This window comes from Leuresthes tenuis, unplaced genomic scaffold, assembly GCF_036924035.1.
Source record: "Leuresthes tenuis unplaced genomic scaffold, fLeuTen1.0.hap1 SCAF_95, whole genome shotgun sequence".
Classification (NCBI taxonomy): Eukaryota; Metazoa; Chordata; class Actinopteri; order Atheriniformes; family Atherinopsidae; genus Leuresthes; species Leuresthes tenuis.
Genome location: NW_027325449.1, coordinates 169,599 through 180,891, shown reverse-complemented (window position 1 = coordinate 180,891; position 11,293 = coordinate 169,599). Strand labels below are relative to the sequence as shown.

The 11,293-nt window shown below is 43.0% G+C and overlaps 2 non-coding genes across 2 annotated transcripts; both read right to left on the bottom strand.

Annotated features, from left to right (window-relative positions):
- Positions 1-734: 734 nt before the first annotated feature.
- LOC140286454 (U2 spliceosomal RNA) lies at positions 735-918 on the bottom strand. The gene has a single exon (XR_011911260.1). It is a non-coding gene; the product is annotated as a U2 spliceosomal RNA (small nuclear RNA).
- A 312-nt stretch (positions 919-1,230) lies between these two features.
- Positions 1,231-1,344, bottom strand: LOC140286467 (U5 spliceosomal RNA). Its single transcript, XR_011911270.1, has one exon. It is a non-coding gene; the product is annotated as a U5 spliceosomal RNA (small nuclear RNA).
- Positions 1,345-11,293: the final 9,949 nt, after the last annotated feature.

The following is an 11,293-nucleotide window of genomic DNA, read 5'->3' as shown; positions in this document are numbered from 1 at the left end:
AAACTCGACCGACTGCCTGACAGTTTTAGAGTGGGAATAGTGACTCTACTTTATAAAAAAAATGATAAGACTGACCTAAAGAATTGGAGGCCCATCACACTTTTAAACTTTGACTGTAAACTTTTTAGCAAGGTTTTAGCGACACGGATGTCCTCTGTTTTAGAGGAGGTAATTCACCCAGACCAAGCTTGTGCCATCTCAGGGAGACAACTCACCGACAGCCTCGTACTGATTCGAGACATCATTGATTACGCTAGAGACAGAAACACCCGGCTTGTCATCTTAAATTTAGACTTTGAAAAAGCATTTGATCGGGTCTCGCATCAATATCTCTTTCAGGTGTTGCAGCCATCGAAAAGGGCCCGATTGTTCCTACTTGGTGAGCTTTGCTTGGTTGAGACGCTTGCCCCCCCCCCCCCCCCCCCCCCTGCTCCTCGGCTGACCAAGTAGAAACAATCTATTCGATGGCTGCCTTGTCTTTTACTCTGTGCAAAAGACAAGGCAGCCACAAACACCACGGGAACACCGTCTTGAGGCTTTGTTCTGACCACTCATTCGGTGTCGCGTTTCTTTCAAGCAATTCTCCCGGTTAGCCCGCACTCGGCTCGCTCCCAGAGCCGTGTTAAAGTCCACTTCGCATTCACTCTTTTTCTCAGCAGATTAAAAGAAAGTTTCATCTTGGGCTCCCTGAAACTTCCATCCTGCACCGCTGTTTGCTTTTTCACAAGAGCAGAGGAGAGCGCACCGTTCCCAGCGGCACTGCAGTACCGGGTCGAGGCTTGGAGTGAACGGAGCAAGCTTCTTTTTCAACTCCTATTCTTAAAAATCCATTTTATATGTTGTCCTCGTATAGAGGACATATTAAACTGATAAGAACAGATACTACACTTGATCTTAGCCAAAAGGCCGAGAAGCGATAACTGTCCACTGTTTCAGGTCCGAGGGCCCTTGCTGGCACAATGCGCACTTGTAGCAGTGTTCTTTTTATGGCCATAGGTGGCCAGAGTGTCACGTTGCACCTCCGCCCACCCGCTGCACTGAGCACTCACTCTTCAGCCCTTTTAAATGGTATAACTTTGCACTCCCGCATGCTCCAGCAAGCACCATTCAAGCAACAACTTTGCACTCCAGCTTCGAACATCGGCACAGTCGCAACAAGTAAGGCGACTCTACTCAGAGAAGTCACTCTGCAAAGTAGCAAGATTTCTTTTGCACAGACAGAAAGGGCTTCACCCGCAAAGGTAAAGCCTGACAATAATAGAAACAACTCATTAGTGCTGCTCTCCACGGAAGTCTTTAGTAAAAGGCGAAAGACTTGTATGTTATGAAGAGAAACCAGAGTACGATTATCCGTCACTGCGGGAGCAGGGCATCAGGCTAGTTGGTATAGCCACCTTCCCCATGGTGAGCTTTGCTTGGTTGAGACGCTTGCCCCCCCCCCCTTGCTCCTCGGCTGACCAAGTAGGAACAATCGGGCCCTATTCGATGGCTGCCTTGTCTTTTACTCTATGCAAAAGACAAGGCAGCAACAAAAACACCACGAGAATCCCGTATTGAGGCTTTGTTCTGACCGCTCATTCTGTGTCGCGTTTCTTTCAAGCAATTCTCCCGGTTAGCCGACACTCGGCTCGCTCCCATAGCCGTGTTAAAGTCTACTTCGCATTCACTCTCTTTTCTCTGCAGACTCTTGGGATTTTATCTATAAAATGAATTCCTTCACTCAAACTATGTTAAAACTGCTTTGTCGTTCATATTTACCATGTCTAGAAAGATTTAAACAAAAAAAACAACGTTGTACTTTGCAGTAAAAGAAAGAGCAAATCTAAAGTTTCAGGAATCCGAGAATAAGCTTACTTTCATGAGTGCTTCACGATTTCGGATTTTGCTATAAAATGAATTCCTTCACTCAAACTAAATTAAAACTGCTAAACCGCTAATCTGTTACATGTAAGGCAGATGTCAAATTCACCGAAATAGGATCTAAGGGTATTCGGCCAATCGAGCTGTAGCAGCTTCGGTAAAAGAGTATAAGTTGAAGAGTTTGTGAATAAAGGTGTGCGCACACATAGTGAGCTGTAGGAAAATAGGCAGGGAGCAATGCCGGCTGGGGTATATGTTCTTGTATGTTGTCTGACTGTTTGATTTGAATGTGTTGTGTAAGTGTCCTGTTGAATGTTTGGGCTTTGACACTTCACTGTGGTTGTTAACTGTGTGGTGTGTCCTGAAATGTTATATGTTTGGGCTGTGTGACATGCTTAATGCTTGTCAGTAGCTACCCACTTATTCATATATAGCAACTGACAACATAAGAAGTCCGGACATACTTTGATAGTAGTTGTAGAAGTATCCTTATTGATAATAGATCACTAATTCATAGTGATAGAACAGTAGATGAACAGGTGCTTGCACATGTCTCACGAAAATAAAATGGGTGTATGATTGCTGACGGCAGAGCAATACTGCCAAACTTATGAGTTCTTGTGGCAAACTTGATTCAGTGTCTTGACGTGTATACGCTGTTTCGCTGACTTGATTGTCACAAGAAACAAAGTGTGTTTGATAAGATCCGACCATTTTATTACGGGAGGACCAGTATGTATGGATTCTGATGTGATTGATAAACCCATTCGTATCTTAAGCATAATCTAATACGTGAGACAACGCCCTGGCACACAATCAAAAAAAAAAAGAGAGAGCGGTTTTGTGTCCCCACAGTCCATAATGTAGAAAAGAGAGAAAAAAGCCTTTCTGATTTGGTGTGTGTGCTCATAGTGCAGAGTGTAGAGAAAAGAGAAAAAAGAAAGCCGTTTTGGTTTCACGGGTGTTGTGACTTACACACACACATTTCTGAATTGAGAAAATAAATTATTTTAGAGGAAGCAGTAGAGTTTAGATCCCACATTTGTTGATAGGCATTCATTTATTTCTTCACTTCTGATGAAGTTTCAACAATAAACAACAAACTTTGTATTATGAGAAAGAACCAGACTCATTCTTCAGGAATCCAAAAATAAGCACGAATTCGGATTCTCCTATAAAACGAATTAATTAACTCAAACCAAGTTAAGACTGCTTTGTCCTTCATATTTATTCATGTCTAATCAAGTTTCAACGATAAACAACGTTGTACTTTGTAGAATGAGAAAGAACTTCTTCAGCAATAAGCATCTCTCGACATATGACGAAATACAGATTTTGCTATAAAATTAATTTCTTCTATCAGGGTGACTTAAAACTGTTTGTCCTCCTTATTTATCCACTTCAAATCAAGTTTCAACAATTAAAAAAAAATTGTAGTTTGAGAAAGAACAACTTAATCTTCAGCAATCAGTATAAAAAGAGGGTAACAAAAGGTGCAAATGCCAACCATACATCACTAAAAGGTGGAGCGGAAGTATTCAGCTGCAAGTAGGTGGGAATGTTCGACCATAATTTGTAAAAAGTGGGTAAGAAAAGGTTCGAATGCCCGACTAAATATTAACAAAAGCGGGAGGAGAGGTCTTCGGATGAGAGTGGGTGAGAATTTCCTACCATACAAGTATGGTGGAGAGGAAGCTGTGATTGGCCGACAATAGTAAAAAGCAGGTGAGAAAAGGTGCGAATGTCAAAACATACATGATCAAAACAGGGAGCGGAGGTGTTTGGCTGCGACAAGGTGTGAATGTCCACCCATAATTAATGAAAAACGGGCAACAAGTAGGTTCGAATGCCCAACCATACATCATCAAAAGCAGGAGTGGATGTGTTCGGCTTCAAGAAGGTATGAATGTCCATCAATAATTGCTATAAAACATGAAAGAAAATTTTCGAATATCAAACCGCACATAATCATAAGCGGGAGAGGAGGTGTTCCGCTGCAAGAAGGTGTGAATATCCACCCATAATTACTGAAAAATGGGTAAGAAAAGGTGCGAATGCCCAACCATACATCATCAAAAGCAGGAGTGGATGTGTTCGGCTACAAGAAGGTTTGAATGTCCGACCATAGTTTGTAAAAAGCGGGTAAGAACAGATTTGTATGCCCGACTGTACACAATCAAAAGAGGGAGCGGAGTTGTTCAGCTACAAGAAGGTGTGAAAGTCCGACCATGGTTTGTAAAAAGCGGGTAAGAACAGGTTCGTATGCCCGAATATACACCATCAAATGCGGGAGCGGAGGTGTTCGGCTGTGAGTAGGTGTGAATCTCCAACCATAATTGCTGAAAAATGTGTTAGAAAAGGTAAGAATGCCGTTCCATACATCATCAAAAACGGGAGAGGTGGTGTTCGGCTGCAAGTAGGTGTGAATGTCCAGCCATAATTACTCACAAATGGGTAAGAAAAGGTAGTATTGCCAGACCATACATGATCAAAACAGGGAGCGGAGGTGGTTAAGCTGAAAGAAGGTGTTAATGTCCGGCTAAAGTTAATAAAAAGCGGGTAAGAAAAGGTGCGAATGCCCGACAATGTATGATCAAAACAGGGAGCGGAGGTGTTTGGCTGCGACAAGGTGTGAATGTCCACCCATAATTAATGAAAAACGGGCAACAAGTAGGTTCGAATGCCCAACCATACATCATCAAAAGCAGGAGTGGATGTGTTCGGCTTCAAGAAGGTATGAATGTCCATCAATAATTGCTATAAAACATGAAAGAAAATTTTCGAATATCAAACCGCACATAATCATAAGCGGGAGAGGAGGTGTTCCGCTGCAAGAAGGTGTGAATATCCACCCATAATTACTGAAAAATGGGTAAGAAAAGGTGCGAATGCCCAACCATACATCATCAAAAGCAGGAGTGGATGTGTTCGGCTACAAGAAGGTTTGAATGTCCGACCATAGTTTGTAAAAAGCGGGTAAGAACAGATTTGTATGCCCGACTGTACACAATCAAAAGAGGGAGCGGAGTTGTTCAGCTACAAGAAGGTGTGAAAGTCCGACCATGGTTTGTAAAAAGCGGGTAAGAACAGGTTCGTATGCCCGAATATACACCATCAAATGCGGGAGCGGAGGTGTTCGGCTGTGAGTAGGTGTGAATGTCCACCCATAATACCAGAAAAATGGGTAAAAAAAAGGTGCGAATGCCCAACCATACATCATCAAAAGCAGGAGTGCATGTGTTCGGCTACAAGAAGGTGTGAACGTCCAATCAAAGTTTGTAAAAAGCAGTTAAGAAAAAGTTCGAATATCCAACCATACATAATCAAAAGCGGGAGCAGAGCTGTTCGACTGCAAGTAGGTGTGAATGTCAGATCATAATTTGCAAAAAGCTGATGAGAAAGGGTGAGAATGCCCGACTATACACCATCAAATGCGGTAGCGGAGTTGTTCGGCTGTGAGTAGGTGTGAATCTCCAACCATAATTGCTGAAAAATGTGTTAGAAAAGGTAAAAATGCCGGTCCATACATAATCAAAATCGGGAGAGGTGGTGTTCAGCTGCAAGAAGCTCTAAATGTCCATCAATAATTGCTAGAAAACATGAAAGAAAATTTTCGAAAATCAAACCACACATGATCATAAGTGGGAGAGGAGGTGTTCAGCTGCAAGAAGGTGTGAATGTCCGACTAAAGTTCAGATATATTAACAAAAGCGGGAGGAGAGGTCTTCGGATGAGAGTGGTTGAAAATTTCCAACCATAATGTATAAAATGCGGTGAAAAAAAGGTGTGATAGAACACTAAAAGGTGGAGCGGAAGTGTTCGGCTGCAAGAAGGTGTGAATGTCCGACTATATTTGGTGAAAAGTAGGTGAAGCAAGGTCTGAATGCCCAACCTTACATCATCAAAAGCGAGATCAGAGGTGTTTGGCTGCAAGAAGGCCATAGTTTGCCAAAAGCGGGTAAGGTGCGAATGTCCGACTAAATATCAACAAAATTTGGGGCGGAGGTCTTCGGATGCAAGTGGGTGTGAATGTCCGACTATATTTTTTGAAAAGCAGGTGAAGCAAGGTCTGAATGCCCAACCTTACATCATCAAAAGCGAGATCAGAGGTGTTTGGCTGCAAGAAGGCCATAGTTTGCCAAAAGCGGGTAAGGTGCGAATGACCGACTAAATATCAACAAAAGTGGGGGCGGAGGTCTTCGGATGCAGGTGGGTGTGAATATCCCACCATACAAGTATGGTGGAGAGGAAGCTGTGAATGGCCGACCATAGTAAAAGGCGGGTGAGAGAAGGTGCGAATGTCAAACCATACATAATCAAAACAGGGAGCGGAGGTGTTTCTGCTGTAAGAAGGTGTGAATGTCCAACCATAGTTGGTAAAAAGCGGGTAAGAAAAGGTTAAAATACCCGACTGTACACAATCAATAGCGGGAGCGGAGTTGTTCGGCTACTAAAAGGTGTGAAAGTCTGACCATGGTTTGTAAAAAGCGGGTAAGAAAAGGTGCGAATGCCCGACAATGTATGATCAAAAGAGGGAGTGGAGGTTTTCGGCTGCAAGAAGGTCTGAATGTCCAACCATAATTTGTAAAAACCGGGGAAGAAAAGGCTCGAATGCCCGACTATACACCATCAAAAGTGGGAGCGGAGGTGTTCAGCTGCAAGACGGTCTGAATGTCCATCAATAATTGCTAGAAAACATGAAAGAAAATTTTCGAATATCAAACTGCACATGATCATAAGCGGGAGAGGAGGTGTTCAGCTGCAAGAAGGTGTGAATGTCTACCCATAATTACTGAAAAATGGGTAAGAAAAGGTGCGAATGCCTAACCATACATCATCAAAAGAGGGAGCGGAGGTGTTCCGCTGTAAGACGGTGTGAATGTCCGACCATAGATGGTAAAAAGCGGGTAAGAAAAGGTTAAATTACCCGACTGTACACAATCAAAAGAGGGAGCGGAGTTGTTCAGCTAAGAGAAGGTGTGAAAGTCCGACCTTGGTTTGTAAAAAGCGGGTAAGAAAAGGTTCGTATGCCCGAATATACACCATCAAAAGCGGAAGCGGAGGTGTTCGGCTGCAAGATATTGTGAACGTCCGACCAAAGTTTGTAAAAAGCAGTTAAGAAAAGGTTCGAATATCTAACCAAACATAATCAAAAGCGGGAGCAGAGCTGTTCGACTGGAAGTAGGTGTGAATGTCAGATCATAATTTGCAAAAAGCTGATGAGAAAGGGTGAGAATGCCCGACTATACACCATCAAATCCGGTAGCGGAGTTATTCGGCTGTGAGTAGGTGTGAATCTCCAACCATAATTGCTGAAAAATGTGTTAGAAAAGGTAAAAATGCCGGTCCATACATCATCAAAATCGGGAGAGGTGGTGTTCAGCTGCAAGAAGGTCTAAATGTCCATCAATAATTGCTAGAAAACATGAAAGAAAATTTTCGAAAATCAAACCACAAATGATCATAAGTGGGAGAGGAGGTGTTCAGCTGCAAGAAGGTGTGAATGTCCACCCATAATACCTGAAAAATGGGTAAAAAAAAAGGTGCGAATGCCCAACCATACATCATCAAAAGCAGGAGTGCATGTGTTCGGCTACAAGAAGGTGTGAACGTCCAACCAAAGTTTGTAAAAAGCAGTTAAGAAAAGGTTCGAATATCTAACCAAACATAATCAAAAGCGGGAGCAGAGCTGTTCGACTGCAAGTAGGTGTGAATGTCAGAGAATAATTTGCAAAAAGCTGATGAGAAAGGGTGAGAAATCCCGACTATACACCATCAAATGCGGTAGCGGAGTTGTTCGGCTGTGAGTAGGTGTGATTCTCCAACCATAATTGCTGAAAAATGTGTTAGAAAAGCTAAGAATGCCGGTCCATACATCATCAAAAGCGGGAGAGGTGGTGTTCGGCTGCAAGTAGGTGTGAATGTCCATTAATAATTGCTTTAAAATATGAAAGAAAATTTTCGAATATCAAACCTTACATGATCATTAGCGGGAGAGGAGGTGTTCAGCTGCAAGAAGGTGTGAATATCCACCCATAATTACTGAAAAATGGGTAGGAAAAGATGCGAATGTCCAACCATAAATCATCAAAAGCAGGAGTGGAGTTGTTCAGCTACAAGAAGGTATGAAAGTCCAACCATGGTTTGTAAAAAGCGGGTAAGAGAAGGTTCGAATACCCGAATATATACCATCAAAAGCGGAAGCGGAGGTGTTTGGCTGCAAGAAGGTGTGAACGTCCGACCAAAGTTTGTAAAAAGCAGTTAAGAAAAGGTTTGAATATCCAACCGAACATAATCAAAAGCGGGAGCAGAGCTGTTCGACTGCAAGTAGGTGTGAATGTCAGATCATAATTGCTGAAAAATGTGATAGAAAAGACTAGAATGCCGGACAATACATCATCAAAAGCGGGAGAGGTGGTTTTTCGGCTGCAAGTAGGTGTGAATGTCCAGCCATTATTACTCACAAACGGGGGAAGAAAAGGTAGCATTTCCAGACAACACATGATCAAAACAGGGAATGGAGGTGGTTCAGCTGCAAGGTGTGAATGTCTGACTAAAGTTTGTAAAAACCGTGTAAGACAAGGGGCGAATGCCCGACAATGTATGATCAAAAGAGGGAGCGGAGGTTTTCGGCTGCAAGGTCTGAATGTCCAACCACAATTTGTAAAAATCGGGGAAGAAAAGGCTCGAAAGCCCGACTATACACCATCAAAAGCGGGAGCAGAGGTGTTCAGGTGCAAGAAGGTCTGAATGTCCGACCAAAAATTACTGAAAAATGGGTAAGAAAAGGTGCGAATGCCAAATCATACATCATCAAAAGCAGGAGCGGATGTGTTCGGCTGTAAGAAGGTTTGAATGTCCAACCATAGTAAGTAATAGGCGGGTAAGAAAAGGCTCGAATGCCCGACTATATACCATCAAAAGCGGAAGCGGAGGTGTTCGGCTGCAAGACGGTGTGAACGTCCGACCAAAGTTTGTAAAAAGCAGTTAAGAAAATGTTCGAATATCCAACCAAACATAATCAAAAGCGGGAGCAGAGCTGTTCGACTGCAAGTAGGTGTGAATATCAGATCATAATTTGCAAAAAGCTGTTGAGAAAGGGTGAGAATGCCCGACTATACACCATCAAATGCGATAGCGGAGTTGTTCGGCTGTGAGTAGGTATGAATCTCCAACCATAATTGCTGAAAAATGTGTTAGAAAAGGTAAAAATGCCGGTCCATACATCATCAAAATCGGGAGAGGTGGTGTTCAGCTGCAAGAAGGTGTGAATGTCCACCCATAATACCTGAAAAATGGGTAAAAAAAAGGTGCGAATGCCCAACCATACATCATCAAAAGCAGGAGTGCATGTGTTCGGCTACAAGAAGGTGTGAACGTCCAACCAAAGTTTGTAAAAAGCAGTTAAGAAAAGGTTCGAATATCCAACCATACATAATCAAAAGCGGGAGCAGAGCTGTTCGACTGCAAGTAGGTGTGAATGTCAGATCATAATTTGCAAAAAGCTGATGAGAAAGGGTGAGAATGCCCGACTATACACCATCAAATGCGGTAGCGGAGTTGTTCGGCTGTGAGTAGGTGTGAATCTCCAACCATAATTGCTGAAAAATGTGTTAGAAAAGGTAAAAATGCCGGTCCATACATAATCAAAATCGGGAGAGGTGGTGTTCAGCTGCAAGAAGCTCTAAATGTCCATCAATAATTGCTAGAAAACATGAAAGAAAATTTTCGAAAATCAAACCACACATGATCATAAGTGGGAGAGGAGGTGTTCAGCTGCAAGAAGGTGTGAATGTCCGACTAAAGTTCAGATATATTAACAAAAGCGGGAGGAGAGGTCTTCGGATGAGAGTGGTTGAAAATTTCCAACCATAATGTATAAAATGCGGTGAAAAAAAGGTGTGATAGAACACTAAAAGGTGGAGCGGAAGTGTTCGGCTGCAAGAAGGTGTGAATGTCCGACTATATTTGGTGAAAAGTAGGTGAAGCAAGGTCTGAATGCCCAACCTTACATCATCAAAAGCGAGATCAGAGGTGTTTGGCTGCAAGAAGGCCATAGTTTGCCAAAAGCGGGTAAGGTGCGAATGTCCGACTAAATATCAACAAAATTTGGGGCGGAGGTCTTCGGATGCAAGTGGGTGTGAATGTCCGACTATATTTTTTGAAAAGCAGGTGAAGCAAGGTCTGAATGCCCAACCTTACATCATCAAAAGCGAGATCAGAGGTGTTTGGCTGCAAGAAGGCCATAGTTTGCCAAAAGCGGGTAAGGTGCGAATGACCGACTAAATATCAACAAAAGTGGGGGCGGAGGTCTTCGGATGCAGGTGGGTGTGAATATCCCACCATACAAGTATGGTGGAGAGGAAGCTGTGAATGGCCGACCATAGTAAAAGGCGGGTGAGAGAAGGTGCGAATGTCAAACCATACATAATCAAAACAGGGAGCGGAGGTGTTTCTGCTGTAAGAAGGTGTGAATGTCCAACCATAGTTGGTAAAAAGCGGGTAAGAAAAGGTTAAAATACCCGACTGTACACAATCAATAGCGGGAGCGGAGTTGTTCGGCTACTAAAAGGTGTGAAAGTCTGACCATGGTTTGTAAAAAGCGGGTAAGAAAAGGTGCGAATGCCCGACAATGTATGATCAAAAGAGGGAGTGGAGGTTTTCGGCTGCAAGAAGGTCTGAATGTCCAACCATAATTTGTAAAAACCGGGGAAGAAAAGGCTCGAATGCCCGACTATACACCATCAAAAGTGGGAGCGGAGGTGTTCAGCTGCAAGACGGTCTGAATGTCCATCAATAATTGCTAGAAAACATGAAAGAAAATTTTCGAATATCAAACTGCACATGATCATAAGCGGGAGAGGAGGTGTTCAGCTGCAAGAAGGTGTGAATGTCTACCCATAATTACTGAAAAATGGGTAAGAAAAGGTGCGAATGCCTAACCATACATCATCAAAAGAGGGAGCGGAGGTGTTCCGCTGTAAGACGGTGTGAATGTCCGACCATAGATGGTAAAAAGCGGGTAAGAAAAGGTTAAATTACCCGACTGTACACAATCAAAAGAGGGAGCGGAGTTGTTCAGCTAAGAGAAGGTGTGAAAGTCCGACCTTGGTTTGTAAAAAGCGGGTAAGAAAAGGTTCGTATGCCCGAATATACACCATCAAAAGCGGAAGCGGAGGTGTTCGGCTGCAAGATATTGTGAACGTCCGACCAAAGTTTGTAAAAAGCAGTTAAGAAAAGGTTCGAATATCTAACCAAACATAATCAAAAGCGGGAGCAGAGCTGTTCGACTGGAAGTAGGTGTGAATGTCAGATCATAATTTGCAAAAAGCTGATGAGAAAGGGTGAGAATGCCCGACTATACACCATCAAATCCGGTAGCGGAGTTATTCGGCTGTGAGTAGGTGTGAATCTCCAACCATAATTGCTGAAA